This window comes from Rana temporaria, chromosome 2, assembly GCF_905171775.1.
Source record: "Rana temporaria chromosome 2, aRanTem1.1, whole genome shotgun sequence".
NCBI lineage: Eukaryota > Metazoa > Chordata > Amphibia > Anura > Ranidae > Rana > Rana temporaria.
Genome location: NC_053490.1, coordinates 449,904,332 through 449,921,466, shown reverse-complemented (window position 1 = coordinate 449,921,466; position 17,135 = coordinate 449,904,332). Strand labels below are relative to the sequence as shown.

Genomic DNA, 17,135 nt, shown 5'->3' with positions numbered 1-17,135 from the left:
GCGCAAATCAAACGCTTAGTGATTTTTTTTACCAAAAATATGTAGAAGAATACATATCGCCTTAAACTGAGGAACAAATGTTTTTTTTATATATTTTTTTGGGGGATATTTTTTTTAAATTGTCGCTCTATTTGTTTATAGTGCAAAAAATAAAGACCACAGAGGTGATTAAATACCACCAAAAAAAAGCTCTTATGGGGGAATAAAAAAAGTAAATTTTGTTTGGGTACAACGTTGCATGACTGCGCATTTGTCAGCTAAAAGCGACGCACTGCCGAATCGCAAAAAAGTGCTCTGGTCTTTGGCCAGCCAAATGGTGTGGGGCTTAAATGGTTTAAGTAGAACTACAGTGAGGAAAATAATGATTTAATCCCCTGCAGATTTTATAGGTTTGCCCACTTACAAAGAAATGAAGGGTCTATAAATTGATCATATGTGTATTTTAAATGATAGAGACCGAATAACAACTAAAAAGCACAATACAAAATGTTATAAATTGAGCTGCACTTCAGTTAGTAAAATAAGTATTTGAACCGCTACCAACCAACAATAATTCTGGCTCCCACAGACTGGCTACAGTATGTGCTTATGTGATACACAGAGAAGTCCCATCAATTTAAGAAAGTGATCCCAAACACAACTCGTTATGCGTATAAGACAACTGTCCACAGAATCTCTATTTCATTCAAACCCAACATCATGGGCAAGACCAAAGAGTTGCCAAAAGACGTCGTCAGGGACAAGATTGGAGACCTGCACAAGCCTGGAATGGGCTACGAGACCATCAGCAAGAGGCTTGGTGAGACGGAGACAACCGTCTCAGCTTAATCAGTCGGGGAGCGTCAGTGGCCCGCCCGCTACTGTGGCATCATCAGTCGGGGAGCGTCAGTGGCCCGCCCGCTACTGTGGCATCATCAGTCGGGGAGCGTCAGTGGCCCGCCCGCTACTGTGGCATCATCAGTCGGGGAGCGTCAGTGGCCCGCCCGCTACTGTGGCATCATCAGTCGGGGAGCGTCAGTGGCCCGCCCGCTACTGTGGCATCATCAGTCGGGGAGCGTCAGTGGCCCGCCCGCTACTGTGGCATCATCAGTCGGGGAGCGTCAGTGGCCCGCCCGCTACTGTGGCATCATCAGTCGGGGAGCGTCAGTGGCCCGCCCGCTACTGTGGCATCATCAGTCGGGGAGCGTCAGTGGCCCGCCCGCTACTGTGGCATCATCAGTCGGGGAGCGTCAGTGGCCCGCCCGCTACTGTGGCATCATCAGTCGGGGAGCGTCAGTGGCCCGCCCGCTACTGTGGCATCATCAGTCGGGGAGCGTCAGTGGCCCGCCCGCTACTGTGGCATCATCAGTCGGGGAGCGTCAGTGGCCCGCCCGCTACTGTGGCATCATCAGTCGGGGAGCGTCAGTGGCCCGCCCGCTACTGTGGCATCATCAGTCGGGGAGCGTCAGTGGCCCGCCCGCTACTGTGGCATCATCAGTCGGGGAGCGTCAGTGGCCCGCCCGCTACTGTGGCATCATCAGTCGGGGAGCGTCAGTGGCCCGCCCGCTACTGTGGCATCATCAGTCGGGGAGCGTCAGTGGCCCGCCCGCTACTGTGGCATCATCAGTCGGGGAGCGTCAGTGGCCCGCCCGCTACTGTGGCATCATCAGTCGGGGAGCGTCAGTGGCCCGCCCGCTACTGTGGCATCATCAGTCGGGGAGCGTCAGTGGCCCGCCCGCTACTGTGGCATCATCAGTCGGGGAGCGTCAGTGGCCCGCCCGCTACTGTGGCATCATCAGTCGGGGAGCGTCAGTGGCCCGCCCGCTACTGTGGCATCATCAGTCGGGGAGCGTCAGTGGCCCGCCCGCTACTGTGGCATCATCAGTCGGGGAGCGTCAGTGGCCCGCCCGCTACTGTGGCATCATCAGTCGGGGAGCGTCAGTGGCCCGCCCGCTACTGTGGCATCATCAGTCGGGGAGCGTCAGTGGCCCGCCCGCTACTGTGGCATCATCAGTCGGGGAGCGTCAGTGGCCCGCCCGCTACTGTGGCATCATCAGTCGGGGAGCGTCAGTGGCCCGCCCGCTACTGTGGCATCATCAGTCGGGGAGCGTCAGTGGCCCGCCCGCTACTGTGGCATCATCAGTCGGGGAGCGTCAGTGGCCCGCCCGCTACTGTGGCATCATCAGTCGGGGAGCGTCAGTGGCCCGCCCGCTACTGTGGCATCATCAGTCGTGGAGCGTCAGTGGCCCGCCCGCTACTGTGGCATCATCAGTCGTGGAGCGTCAGTGGCCCGCCCGCTACTGTGGCATCATCAGTCGTGGAGCGTCAGTGGCCCGCCCGCTACTGTGGCATCATCAGTCGTGGAGCGTCAGTGGCCCGCCCGCTACTGTGGCATCATCAGTCGTGGAGCGTCAGTGGCCCGCCCGCTACTGTGGCATCATCAGTCGGGGAGCGTCAGTGGCCCGCCCGCTACTGTGGCATCATCAGTCGGGGAGCGTCAGTGGCCCGCCCGCTACTGTGGCATCATCAGTCGGGGAGCGTCAGTGGCCCGCCCGCTACTGTGGCATCATCAGTCGGGGAGCGTCAGTGGCCCGCCCGCTACTGTGGCATCATCAGTCGGGGAGCGTCAGTGGCCCGCCCGCTACTGTGGCATCATCAGTCGGGGAGCGTCAGTGGCCCGCCCGCTACTGTGGCATCATCAGTCGGGGAGCGTCAGTGGCCCGCCCGCTACTGTGGCATCATCAGTCGGGGAGCGTCAGTGGCCCGCCCGCTACTGTGGCATCATCAGTCGGGGAGCGTCAGTGGCCCGCCCGCTACTGTGGCATCATCAGTCGGGGAGCGTCAGTGGCCCGCCCGCTACTGTGGCATCATCAGTCGGGAAGCGTCAGTGGCCCGCCCGCTACTGTGGCATCATCAGTGGCCCACACGCTACTGTGGCATCATCAGTCGGGGAGCGTCAGAGGCCCGCCTGCTACGGAGGCATCAGTTGGGGAGCGTCAGTGGCCCACCCGCTACGGAGGCATCAGTGGCCCGCCCGCTACGGAGGCATCAGTCGGGCTGCGTCAGTGGCCCGCCCGCTACAGGAGGCATCAGCCGGGGAGCATCAGAGGCCCGCCCGCTACTGTGGCATCATCGGTCGGGGAGCGTCAGAGGCCCGCCCGTCAGAGGCCTGCCCGCTACGGAGGCATCATCAGTCGGGGAGCGTCAGTGGCCCGCACGCTATGGAGGCATCATCAGTCGGGGAGCGTCAGTGGCCCGCCCACTACGGATGCATCATCAGTCGGGGAGCGTCAGTGGCCTGCCCGCTACGGAGGCATCATCAATCGGGGAGCGTCAGTGGCCCGCCCGCTATGGAGGCATCAGTGGCCCGCTCGCTACGTAGGCATCAGTTGGGGAGCGTCAGTGGCCCGCCCGCTATGGAGGCATCAGTCGGGGAGCATCTGTGGCCCGCCCGCTACGGCGGCATCATCAGTGGCCCGCCCGTCAGTGGCCCTCCCGCTACGGAGGCATCATCATACGGGGAGCGTCAGTGGCCCGCCCGCTACGGAGGCATCAGTCGGGGAGCCTCTTTGGCCCGCCCGCTACGGAGGCATCATCAGTCCGGGAGCCTCTGTGGCCCGCCCGGCTACGGAGGCATCATCAGTCCGGGAGCGTTAGTAGCCCGCCCATCAGAGGTCCGCCCGCTACGGAGGCATCAGTCGGGGAGCGCCGGTGGCCCGCCCGCTATGGAGGCATCAGTTGGGGAGCGTCAGTGGCCCGCCCGCTATGGAGGCATCAGTTGGGGAGCGTCAGTGGCTCGCCCGCTATGGAGGCATCAGTTGGGGAGCGTCAGTGGCTCGCCCGCTATGGAGGCATCAGTTGGGGAGCGTCAGTGGCTCGCCCGCTATGGAGGCATCAGTCGGGGAGCGTCAGTGGCTCGCCCCGCTACGGAGGCATCAGTCGGGGAGCGTCAGTGGCTCGCCCGCTACGGAGGCATCATCAGTCGGGGAGCGTCAGTGGCCCGCCCGCTACGGAGGCATCATCAGTCGGGGAGCGTCAGTGGCCCGCCCGCTACGGAGGCATCATCCGTCGGGGAGCGTCAGTGGCCCGCCCGCTACGGAGGCATCATCAGTCGGGGAGCGTCAGTGGCCCGCCCGCTACGGAGGCATCATCAGTCGGGGAGCGTCAGTGGCCCGCCCGCTACGGAGGCATCATCAGTCGGGGAGCGTCAGTGGCCCGCCCGCTACGGAGGCATCATCAGTCGGGAAGCGTCAGTGGCCCGCCCGCTACGGAGGCATCAGTCGGGGAGCGTCAGTGGCCCGCCCGCTACGGAGGCATCAGTCGGGGAGCGTCAGTGGCCCGCCCGCTACGGAGGCATCAGTCGGGGAGCGTCAGTGGCCCGCCCGCTACGGAGGCATCAGTCGGGGAGCGTCAGTGGCCCGCCCGCTACGGAGGCATCATCAGTCGGGGAGAGTCAGTGGCCCGCCCGCTACGGAGGCATCAGTCGGGGAGCGTCAGTGGCCCGCCCGCTACGGAGGCATCATCAGTCGGGGAGCGCCATTGTCCCCCCCGCTGCGGAGGTATCAGTCGGGGAGCATCTGCGGCCCCTCCGCTACTGGCATCAGTCGGGAGCATCTATCTCTGGTAATGCAGCACTATTGATACGGAGGCATCAATCGGGGAGCGTCAGTGGCCCGCCCGCCACAGAGGCAACATCAGTCGGGGAGCATCTGTGGCCCGCCCACTACGGAGGCATCATCAGTCGGGGAGCGTCAGTGGCCCGCCCGCTACGGAGGCATCATCAGTCGGGGAGCGTCAGTGGCCCGCCCGCTACGGAGGCATCATCAGTCGGGGAGCGTCAGTGGCCCGCCCGCTACGGAGGCATCAGTCGGGGAGCGTCAGTGGCCCGCCCGCTACGGAGGCATCATCAGTCGGGGAGCGTCAGTGGCCCGCCCGCTACGGAGGCATCATCAGTCGGGGAGCGTCAGTGGCCCGCCCGCTACGGAGGCATCATCAGTCGGGGAGCGTCAGTGGCCCGCCCGCTACGGAGGCATCATCAGTCGGGGAGCGTCAGTGGCCCGCCCGCTACGGAGGCATCATCAGTCGGGGAGCGTCAGTGGCCCGCCCGCTACGGAGGCATCATCAGTCGGGGAGCGTCAGTGGCCCGCCCGCTACGGAGGCATCATCAGTCGGGGAGCGTCAGTGGCCCGCCCGCTACGGAGGCATCATCAGTCGGGGAGCGTCAGTGGCCCGCCCGCTACGGAGGCATCATCAGTCGGGGAGCGTCAGTGGCCCGCCCGCTACGGAGGCATCATCAGTCGGGGAGCGTCAGTGGCCCGCCCGCTACGGAGGCATCATCAGTCCAGGAGCGTCAGTGGCCCGCCCGCTACGGTGGCATCATCAGTCCAGGAGCGTCAGTGGCGCGCCCGCTACGGTGGCATCAGTCCAGGAGCGTCAGTGGCCCGCCCGCTACGAAGGCATCAGTCCAGGAGCGTCAGTGGCCCGCCCGCTACGGAGGCATCAGTCCAGGAGCGTCAGTGGCCCGCCCGCTACGGAGGCATCAGTGGCCCGCCCACTACGGAGGCATCAGTCCAGGAGCGTCAGTGGCCCGCCCGCTACGGAGGCATCAGTCCAGGAGCGTCAGTGGCCCGCCCGCTACAGAGGCATCAGTCCAGGAGCGTCAGTGGCCCGCCCGCTACGGAGGCATCAGTGGCCCGCCCGCTACGGAGGCATCAGTCCAGGAGCGTCAGTGGCCCGCCCGCTACGGAGGCATCAGTCCAGGAGCGTCAGTGGCCCGCCCGCTACGGAGGCATCAGTCCAGGAGCGTCAGTGGCCCGCCCACTACGGAGGCATCAGTCGGGGAGCATCTGCGGCCCCTCCGCTACTGGCATCAGTCGGGAGCATCTATCTCTGGTAATGCAGCACTATTGATACGGAGGCATCAATCGGGGAGCATCTGTGGCCCGCCCGCTACGGAGGCATCATCAGTCGGGGAGCGTCAGTGGCCCGCCCGCTACGGAGGCATCATCAGTCGGGGAGCGTCAGTGGCCCGCCACGGAGGCATCATCAGTCGGGGAGCGTCAGTGGCCCGCCCGCTACGGAGGCATCATCAGTCGGGGAGCGTCAGTGGCCCGCCCGCTACGGAGGCATCATCAGTTGGGGAGCGTCAGTGGCCCGCCCGCTACGGAGGCATCATCAGTCGGGGAGCGTCTGCGGCCCCTCCGCTACTGGCATCAGTCGGGAGCATCTATCTCTGGTAATGCAGCACTATTGATACGGAGGCATCAGTCGGGGAGCGTCAGTGGCCCGCCCGCTACGGAGGCAACATCAGTCGGGGAGCATCTGTGGCCCGCCCGCTACGGAGGCAACATCAGTCCGGGAGCGTCAGTAACCCGCCCGTCAGAGGTCCGCCCGCTAGGGAAGCATCATCAGCCCGCCCGATACGGAGGCATCAGTCGGGGAGCGTCAGTGGCTCGCCACGGAGGTATCATCAATCAGGGAGCGTCAGTGGCCCGCCCACTACGGAGGCATCATCAGTCAGGGAGCTTTAGTGGCCCACCCACTACGGAGGCATCATCAGTCGGGGAGCATAAGTGGCCCGCCCGCTACGGAGGCATCATCAGTCGGGGAGCATCTGCGGCCCCTCCGCTACTGGCATCAGTCGGGAGCATCTATCTCTGGTAATGCAGCACTATTGACTTGTCCACCTTTCTTGGCTTTCAACAAACGGCATGCTGTCCTTTGTAGTGAGCTCTGCCCATTTCCTGTTCGTGATCAGAAACCCACCTCTCTGGACAATCTGTAAAATTGAATACAATGGTTACAGAGTAACTATGACCCCAATCCTAAACAGACAAGGCAAGTAATTTGCACCACCTAACCTTGTGGACTTTTAGATATCACCACCCTGATCCAACCCCCCCACCCCAGATCCCTCCACTCTTTTTAGAGATGGGCTTGGGCGTGTTCGTGATCTTAGTCTCAACCCACCTGCCCAAACTCGCTAGGAAGCCAACACTGCACACAGGCATTAACACATTGCCCTGTCTGTGCAGCTGCGGACTGGGAAATGTCCCACTGCCTGTGATTAGCGGTGTGGGCTTCCTGGCGGGTTGGGGCAGGTGGGTTGAGACTAGGATCTCGAACACAGCCAAGCCCATCTCTAACTCTTACACCCCCAGATCCCTCCACTCTGATTACACCCTCCGCAAGTGGCTGGGGATTTGCATTTTACCACCCCCCTACTACCTCACCCCCAAATGCTGCCTGAGCTTTATTACGGTGGCGCCGGCCATGTCTGAGCCCCTCTAAATGATTTGCGACCACGCCAGCTACCCCTTACATGTAGACGGGCTTAAAGTGGATGTAAACCCAATTCATGAAATTTGACATGGGCACATCTGCAGTGTTTTCTTATCTCTCTTCAAAGCTCTAAGTCCCTGTGCCTTTCTCCTGCTCCATTCTTGTGTTATCAGTATAATTGACAAGTTCTCTGTCAACTATGATAAAATCAGCCTGAATATTGTGTTAGGGTGGGTGCTATAAATAGATTAGCAAAGAGCTGGTCACAGCACAGCTCTGCAAGTCTCTGCCTATGTGGAGAGGGGGTGTGTGCCTTTCCTCCAATCAGCTGTCTCTCAGTGCATTGCAAGAATCCACACCCACAGGACAGGTGAATGAGGAAGAAAAAAATTCTAACAGGACATGCACTTTCTAAACAGTATATAAAGCTGAAGACAGCAGATATACATGTAAAACTTACATAGGGAGATTATTTTCATCTCTGTGTATGATCTGAGGCTGTTCACTTCAGTGGGTTATATGTGAGGTTTTACATCCACTTTAAGCTGGCCATACAAAATTTTATTTGGTTTCCTTTAGATTTACCTTTCGACTATGTAGTGCAAGAGCCTGGCTGATTGCATACATGCTGAAAGCGTTTAGGTTTGACCTCATATTATATGGTTTTGGTAAGTCTAAAGGAAAGTTGTACATGAAAATTGTATAAACGTATGGCCAGCCTTCATTTGAGATGCATCAGACCAAAACCATGTAAATACATTTGACTTGCTTTAAGCGACTTTTCTAAATGCTGTGGAGAGAAGTTGCTATAAAGCAACAAACGCCTGTCTACACTGGCCATGCAACCCAAGAGAACACAGTGATTAACGCTAGCAGCTGTAGCCGCTGGCAATAATCATTTGCTAGAAAGTCAACATGCTTGTTGTACCCAAGTCGATTAATGGGATTGACTTGGGTACAATCAGCCTGCCCATATAGATAGTTAGAATCTCTGCGGGTCCCTGTTGAACACACCAAGATTTGAACCATCTATGGTTGGCTTAAGTGAGAGCAATTGTTACCAGAAAAGGAGGAGAGGGTAAATCTTCCAGTTGGGCCACCTTTAAGGACAAATGGAAAATCATGGATTGAGCCTCACTTTCTGTTTCATTGACAAAGAGGAAAAATTTCCCTAGCGGGTACAGACAACAATAAAAACTTGAAAAGGGGGTCTAATCCTTGTCAGCATCTTCTAAAAATTGTTGAAACTTTCAAATGTATGATAATCACAGTCAGAGTCACTGAATAATAAACCTCAATGGGTGTTTGACAGTGGACTACATGCTTGTTTCAGATCAGCAACACACTCGGTGAACCAAGGATAACAACTTTCTGCCTATTGGATGCAGTCATCACTCACCAGTGCCATAGCCAGCAATGGGAATTCCTCCATTCGTGCTGTTTAGTGAAATCAAATGATCTCTCGTTTAGCCCGCAGGCTGAACAAGAGAAAGACTGAACAGTGGAGTGGGCTTACCTTTAGCAGTAATTTAACACAAAACGGCTAGCTTACCCTTGGTAAGTACAAGACCACACAAACCAATACACATCCACAAAGTATCCCCATTGCCCATGTCTGTCAAAGATTTTGTTGCTCCGATATACATTTACCTGACTCAATTTTGCCATGTCTCCGGCACTGATCTGATCGGCACCGATCTGAACCAGCAAGGCTTCCAGATGGGAGAACTGATCGTTATCCGGGAATTCACATACTCCCAACCACCTCAGAGTGAAATCCACATAACCCACACTGACCACTCTCTGACCTTCAGAGCCTACCAGACGGACACCAACAACTCCAACCGCAGATGACATGTCATTACTGCCAAACAAGACCTCTTCAAACTGAGCCAGGTTTCCTGGAGAGGCCTGGTACAAAAATTACAATATACACACTGGGATTTACTAAAGCTGGAGAGTGCAAACGTCTTTTGATGACTCCCTAAAGGGGGGGGGGGGGGGGGGGGCGAAATGTGTCAACGCACTTCCAATTCATGTTAACCATGGACACAATTTCTGCCTCTGTGGAATGCACAGCATACAGCGGCAGACTTAGATGTTTTTACCAATGACTGTTTTTGCCAGATATCTTGTAAGTGGTGCCTAGATTGCGCTTTATATTTTATCCTAGCGGTATTTCACTACAAGCTTTCCCCATCTATGGAGTGTGGCGTATCCTCTCTATAAACAATCCAAGAGTCTTGAGCAACCATTCTATATATCCCAGGACCCAGATCATTAGATCACAGCCTTTTTGACCCCAGACTGCATGGCTGAGGGTCCATTGTTTCTGCCGAGTGAGTCACCGAAGGGGGAGTGTGGCACCCCACACTTTGCAAGTTTGGAGCACCGTTGAACTTTTTTCCATTACCATATAAGCATTTTACAGATTTGTGTAATATATATATTTTTTTGTATGGCTTCAATACCAAGAATTGTATAGAATACATGCTGCCAATTACCATGAATTGTATAGAATATGTGCTGCCAGCGCTTTCAGATATTTTCGCCATCACTATTAAGGTGGTAGAACCTTTGCACAGCGGCTGCAGGTTTGTATTTATATTTTATTTTTTTATCTAGTAACTTAGCGCAAGTTTTTGAATTGGTTAAGATTTCCTGGAGAGGCCTGGAACAAAAATTGTAATATACACACTAGGGTTTATTTATTAAAGCTGGAGAGTGTACAATCAGTCTCACTTCTGCAGAGAAACAAATTAGCTTCCAACCTCAGCTTCTTTAAGCTTTGGCAATAAAACCTGGAAGCCAATCTTTCTATACCAACCTTTCTCAACCATTTCAACAAAGAAAAATTCTAGAAATAACCTTTCCGGTCTCAGGGAACCTGGGTTAAAAACATACTAAACACCTTAGTGTGATGGTGAGTGGGAAGAATGTTTCTTACACTTGTGATCATTGGGAAGAATTACCCCCTTACAGATAGCTAAAAAGATCAATGAGAACTTATCCTTTTGCTCATTGCTCAAGGAATTCCTTGCAACCTCTGCAGGAACCCTAGTCTATACAAAAGCATGCTGTTCTGCAGCTGCCTGATGGCACTACCACTCATGTCAACCAAAGCGGAGGTCCCAGTAGCTCCTGGAGGGAGGATTCTGTTCTCTCTTCCCTCCAAATGGTAGCCTATAGTGGGAAGAAAAGAGCAAAATGAGGGAAGGGGGCATGCTCAGAGGAAACCCAAGTACATGCTTCCACTGGGAGTGCCTTCATTCCATGGCAGACGCTACGAGGAGATCTGAAAGGCCAGTTGTAAATGGGTGGAGGGAGCAAATAAACCCTCAGAGCTGCCCTCTCCTCTTCAAAGCCCAAAAGAATCTCATAGCTGTCTTAACCCCCCCTCAGAGCACTTCAGCTTCCCTAGGGCCACACAGGACCCCTTAGTTAAAGTTGTTGTAAGGGCTAAAGGTTTTTTTTACCCTAAATGCATTCTCAGCATTAGGGGGGAACAAAAACACAACAAACACACCTTAAAGGTGCAGCTCCCACTCTGCCCCCCCCTTAAATATTTACCTGGAACCGACCTTGATCTGGCAGTGCTCTCTCCCCGTTCTTACTGCATTGGCCCCTGCTTCTGTCAATCAAATCCAGTGACGAGGTGGTGAGGGGCAGGGCACTCTGAGTGCCACTATGTTTGTGTCCTTTTGGCTAAGATCAAGTGTAGTATCTGTTCTTATCAGTTGCCAATAGGTGGTGCTAAGCTGACTGTCCCCGGTACCCTGTGGCAGGGGGAAAGGGATGGCAGTCGGCGGACGCTAAGCCTGTTGGTGTGGAGGTGGAAGCCTTCTGATGTGGACAGAGAGGCATGAGGTCTAAGCCAAGAGGCCGGGTCCCTGGCCGTTGGCCTGGATTTGGTGGTATCTGCCCCAGTCAGTTGTTCTGGAGGGAACCTCTGCTTCTCCTTTAACCGGGAAGGAGCGTGTAGTACTTCCAGAATGTGATTAGGTGGGAGAGTTAGGGGTTGTGGGTGGAGTCTGCGTCAGTGGGCTCTCCCCAACCTCTTCTCCCACCTTCCTGGCTGGGAAGGGTGCTGCCAGTCCGGACCGGGGGCTAGGGACCGTTGAAAAGCCCGTGGAGATTGTGCCCCTGGAGTGGCAGTCCAGGGGTGCCATACATTGCACGAGTGTTTGAGGGGCACTCACCATGTGGCACCTTCAGGTCACTGATCTCCACACACACACACACCTTTTTGACACCTGCCGCTAGGGCCCGGCCTTTTGGCTAGGACCAGTGGAATTTTTGTTTCCTGGCCGGAGGGCCGGCCAATGTATAACACATTGGTCACTTTTCCTCACTTTCCCATCTTCCTTCTCCCCACTTTCTTTTTTTATTTTCCCCGTGTTTGTCTGTTTTGTCACTTTGTTTGGTGCACTGCACTTTATGTGTGATGAGTAGGGTGCAGGTCCTCGGACCCGCTCTGAAAGTCTTGGGAGTTGGTGGACCCGGCCTTCTGGCTAAGTTCGCCGGCTCTCATGGGGTCTCCCTTCGGGGGAGCCTCACCGAGGAGGGTTCTGTTTCGGCAGTCCCTCTGAGGATGTTGGGTCCTTGTGGCTTCGGCTGCTTGGACCAAGATGGGTCCATATGGCTTCGGCTGTATGGACCACAGTTTACTCTTTTCCCTGCTAGGAGCCTAACGCCCCGGGGGATCAGAGCTGGGTCCTCTTCGGAGGACCACTTGACGATGCACCTGTCACAGTTTTTTGTTGCACCTCTATGTGTGTGCACATTTTTCCTGCACCGGGTGGAGTTTTTGGGTTGTGTTTTGCACGCCACAGGCTTTTCAACAGAAAAAAACAGACACACACAGTGTGGCTCTGGGTCTAGCCCGCACAAGTGCACCCCTAGCATACAGCTTGCTAGGGGGACACTCGGAAGGCAAGATGAGACAGGAGCACCAGAAGAGGAAAAGGAGCTGGGCTGCTGTGCAAAACAGTTATACAGAGCAAGTACGTATAACATATATTCCAAAAAGGCAGAAGATTTTTTCCATACAACAAAAAGAAAATGCACCCCATCATTCTGCCCCTCATACTACAGAGGCCAAAGCAGCCATCCTTGATTTTAACAGACACTGATGCAGCAGCATTTTTTCCTTCTCGCGACACTAATGACTTAGGCCCCTTTCACATACCGCTCCTTCCCATTTAAAACAATGGGAAACCGTGGCAATACCGCCCGCAATGCGCCTCTGCATAGGATGCCCATCGCCAAAACACTGATTGTCCTCCTATTTGAACTGACGTTTCACATATCTCCTGGGAAAAGTAACCTTTACCTTAAATGCCAAGTGCCAGTCATTGGAGGATTTGATTTTTTTTGTAAACTTCCACCTGATACTGACGAACAATAAGCAGATCTCTCACAACAGACTCAAAGTTAATTTTACCGATTACCACGCTCTCCAATTTCTTGTTCCCTAAAAAAAAAAAAAAAAAAAAAAAAAAATGTAATTATATATATTTATTTTAATAAAATGCTTTTGCAGTAAAAGGGAAAAAAAAAAAAAAAAAAAAATTGATCCAAAGATAGGATTTCGATTTAAGATACAATAATCTAGTTTATGAAATGGAGCTTAGTTATGTAGCATAAGGCTGTATATTTTGCAATATTTACATTTTTGGTAAACTCATTCAATGAATCCAAGCACTGCATTGATGCATTCACATAATTTCACAGTAACCATGAGATAAAACAAAGTTCAGGAATATTCCATTATTTTACAAATCTATGTACACTACAAACTCTGTATGATTGAATCCGTTCCGATACCACTGACTTACTAACCTGACAGCTTATTATTCTAACCACTTAATTACTGGGCACTTAAACCCCCTTCCTTCCCAGACCAATTTTCAGCGCTGATGCATTTTGAATGACAATTGCGCGGTCATACAACACTGTACCCAAATTATATTTTTTGAATTTCCCACAAATAGAGATTTCTTTTGGTGGTATTTGATCAACTCTGCGTTTTTTATTTTTTCCGCTATAAACAAAAAAAATAATTAAAAAAAGATAGAAAATTAAAAAAACAAAAAAAAAAAAAAAAAAATTGGGACATTATTATAACTATTTTTTTTCTCAGTTTAGGCCGATACATATTCGACTTTTTTTTTTTTTACCAAAAATATCATAATAAGTGTTTATTGATTGGTTTGAGCGAAAGTTATAGCATCTACAAAATAGGGATTTTATGATTTGATTTTTTTTTTTTTTTTTACTAGTAATGGCGCCGATCTGCGATTTTTGTCAGGCCTGCGATATTGCGGCAGACATATCGGACACTTGACATTATTTTGGGACCATTTACATTTATACAGCGAACAGTGCTATAAATATGCACCGATACTGTATAAATGTGACTGGCAGGGAAGGGGGTTAACACTAGGGGGCGAGGAAGGGGTTAAATGAATTCCCTAAGAGTGATTCTAACTGTGGGGGGGGAGGGCACTGACTGGGGGAGGTGACCGATCTGTGCCCCTATATACAAGGGACACAGTATCGGTCTCCTCTCTCCTCGTCAGAGCTCCATATCCTTGCTCTGTCACTGCTGGGCATGCGCATCGGCATCAGGTGACACGCCGGGCACAGTTTTTTCCGTTGGCGGCATGTGCGGGGAATGTAAATAGCAGGACGTCCGCCCGGCACTTGAGAGCCGCGCTGTGGACGTCTTTCATCTACAGCATGGGTCTCAAGTGGCTAAATGGAAAACCTTCATTTTGTTTGCAAATATTAAAGATTCCAACTACCAGCAAAAATAAGTCCTTACATTTAAAAGAGAACCTGTCATTTCAGATCCATCATGGCAGCGCCCGTTAGAGGGCATCCACTCACCTGCTGCCGCCACATCCCTCACCTTATTGTGTCACTGCTGCATCACCAGACACCCTATTAAAGTGAATGGGACTGTCAGTGAGTCAACAGCGGGTCAGAGGAGGAGCCACTGCAGGACAGAGATGACAGTTGCTCTTTAAAAATTACCATTTAAATCAAGTTTTTTTACATCAAGCCTTTTTACTAGTGATTTAAATCAAATCCACCCTGCACAGGCAGGCCACCAGACCAATAACAACTAATGCTCTAGGCCAAGACACGCTGGGGTTGATTAACCACTTAAGCCCCGGACCAAAATGCTGCCTAAAGACCCAAGGGGTTTTAACAGTTCGGGACTGCGTCGCTTTAACAGACAATTGCGCGGTCGTGCGACGTGGCTCCCAAACAAAATTGGCGTCTTTTTTCCCCACAAATAGAGCTTTCTTTTGGTGGTATTTGATCACCTCTGCGGTTTTTATTTTTTGCGCTATAAACAAAAATAGAGCGACAATTTTGAAAAAAAATGCTATATTTTTTTACTTTTTGCTATAATAAATATCCCCCAAAAACATATAACATTTTTTTTCCCTCAGTTTAGGCCGATACGTATTCTTCTACCTATTTTTGGTAAAAAAAAAAAAATCGCAATAATCGTTTATCGGTTGGTTTGCGCAAAATTTATAGTGTTTACAAAATAGGGGATAGTTTTTTTGCATTTTTATTTATTTTTATTTTTTTACTACTAATGGCGGCGATCAGCGATTTTTTTCGTGACTGCGACATTATGGCGGACACTTCGGACAATTTTGACACATTTTTGGGACAATTGTCATTTTCACAGCAAAAAATGCATTTAAATTGCATTCTTTATTGTGAAAATGACAGTTTGCAGTTTGGGAGTTAACCACAGGAGGCGCTGTAGGAGTTAGGGTTTACTTTGTGTGTGTTTACTAGTGTAGGGGGGTGTGGCTGTAGGAATGACGTCATCGATCGTGTCTTCCCTATAAAGGGAATGACGCGATCGATGCGCCGACACAGTGAAGCACGGGGAAGCCGTGTTTACACACGGCTCTCCCCGTTCTTCAGCTCCGGGGAGCGATCGCGACGGAGCGGCTATAAACGAATAGCCGCGCCGTCGTCCCGGATCGCTCCTGAAGCCACAGGGACCGCCGCATGTACGGGGGGGGTCCCGATCGGACCCCCGACCCACGTCAAGCAGAGGATGTATATATACGTACATGTGCCTGCCTGTGCCATTCTGCTGACGTATATGTACATGAGGCGGTCCTTAAAGCGGGGGTTCACCCTATCGACGGGAAAAAAATTTTTTTTTTTTTTTTACCTTAAAATCAGGCATTGTAGCGCGAGCTACAGTATGCCTGTCCCGTTTTTTTTAGCCCCATACTCACCTTGTAGTCGTCCATCGAAGATACCGGGGAATGGGCGTGCCTCTGGAGACGGAGGATGATTGACGGCCGGCTCTGGCGCGTCACGCTTCTCCGGAAATAGCCGAAATAGGCTTGGTCTTCACGACGCGTGCGCATAGCCTGTGCGCAGGCGCCGTGAAGAGCCGAGACCTACTCCGGCTGTCTTCGGGGAGAGTGACGTGCCAGGGCCGGCCGTCAATCATCCTCCCTCTCCATAGACACGCCCATTCCCCGCGGGAGCCGAAATCTACGATGGACGACTACAAGGTGAGTACGGGGTTAAAAAAATCGGGACAGGCATACTGTAGCTCGCGCTACAATGCCTGTCTCGATGGTAAAATCATGGGATTGTGGGTGAACTACCGCTTTAAGTGGTTAAGGGCTAGTTCAGGCCACAAAAATCGCATTTCAGATGTGTTCCGGATGCATTTCTGCATGTGCGCTTTTCACATGCTCTGTTGCGTTTTTGATGCACTCCAGTGCTTTTTACACGTTCCAGTATAGAAAAAAAGGGATTTTTATATACAGCTTACCTGTAAAATCCTTTTCTTGGAGTACATCACGGGACAGAGCAGCATAGCCATTACTATACGGGTTATAGAGTCTACCTTCAGGTGATGGACACTGGCATTCTCAGACAGGAAGTCCCCTCCCTATATAACCCCCTCCCATAGTGGGAGTACCTCAGTTTTGTAGCAAGCAGTATGCCTCCCAAAATATTCCCCATAAGAGGGGTGGGAGCTCTGTGTCCCGTGATGTACTCCAAGAAAAGGATTTTACAGGTAAGCTGTATATAAAAATCCCGTTTTCTTTATCGTACATCACGGGACACAGAGCAGCATAGCCATTACTATACAGGATGTCTCAAAGCAATGCTTAACCACTAGAGCACCGGGCCATTGTCAAATGACGGCTCCACGGTGACTCTGAAAATTATACAGGACGTCAATTGACGTCCTGTATTCTTGCGGCCACTGGGGGGCGCGCGCCCGGCGCGTCCCCGAGATGCCGATGCGCGTGGAGTGTGTAAACACAGAGCTCCACGTCCTGTCAGGGGAGAGAGGAGACCGATCTGTGTCCCTTGTACATAGGGACATAGATCGGTCACCTCCCCCAGTCACCCCCCTTCCCCCACAGTTAGAACACAATTTAGGTATACATATTAACCCCTCCCTCACCCCCTAGTGTTAACCCCTTGAATGCCAGTCACATTTATACAGTAATTAGTGCATATTTATCGCATTAATCGCTGTATAAATGTGAATGGCGCCAAAAACGTGTCAAAAGTGTCCGATGTGTTCGCCGCAATGTCACGGTGACAGTAAAAAAAAAAAAAAATCGCAAATCGCCGCCAATACTAGTAAAAAAATTAATAAAATAAAAATGCCATAAATCTATCAGCTATTTTGTAAACGCTATAACTTTTGCGCAAACCAATCAATATATGATCATTGCGATTTTTTTTACCAAAAATATGTAGAAGAATACATATCGGCCTAAACTGAGGAAAAAAAACGTTTTTTTTTTAAAAAATTGTGATATTTATTAAATAAAAAAGTAAAAAATAGTGTTTTTTTT

The 17,135-nt window shown here is 52.2% G+C and overlaps 1 long non-coding RNA gene across 1 annotated transcript in view; it reads right to left on the bottom strand.

Moving 5' to 3' along the window:
* Window positions 1-6,132: 6,132 nt before the first annotated feature.
* Window positions 6,133-17,135, bottom strand: part of LOC120927667 — a 28,402-nt gene continuing 17,399 nt past the window's right edge. Inside the window, exons 2-3 of the long non-coding RNA XR_005747119.1 lie at window positions 12,593-12,733; window positions 6,133-6,757 (exon numbers count right to left, since the gene is read on the bottom strand). This is a non-coding gene — a long non-coding RNA (uncharacterized LOC120927667). The remainder of the gene's footprint in view (window positions 6,758-12,592; window positions 12,734-17,135) is intronic.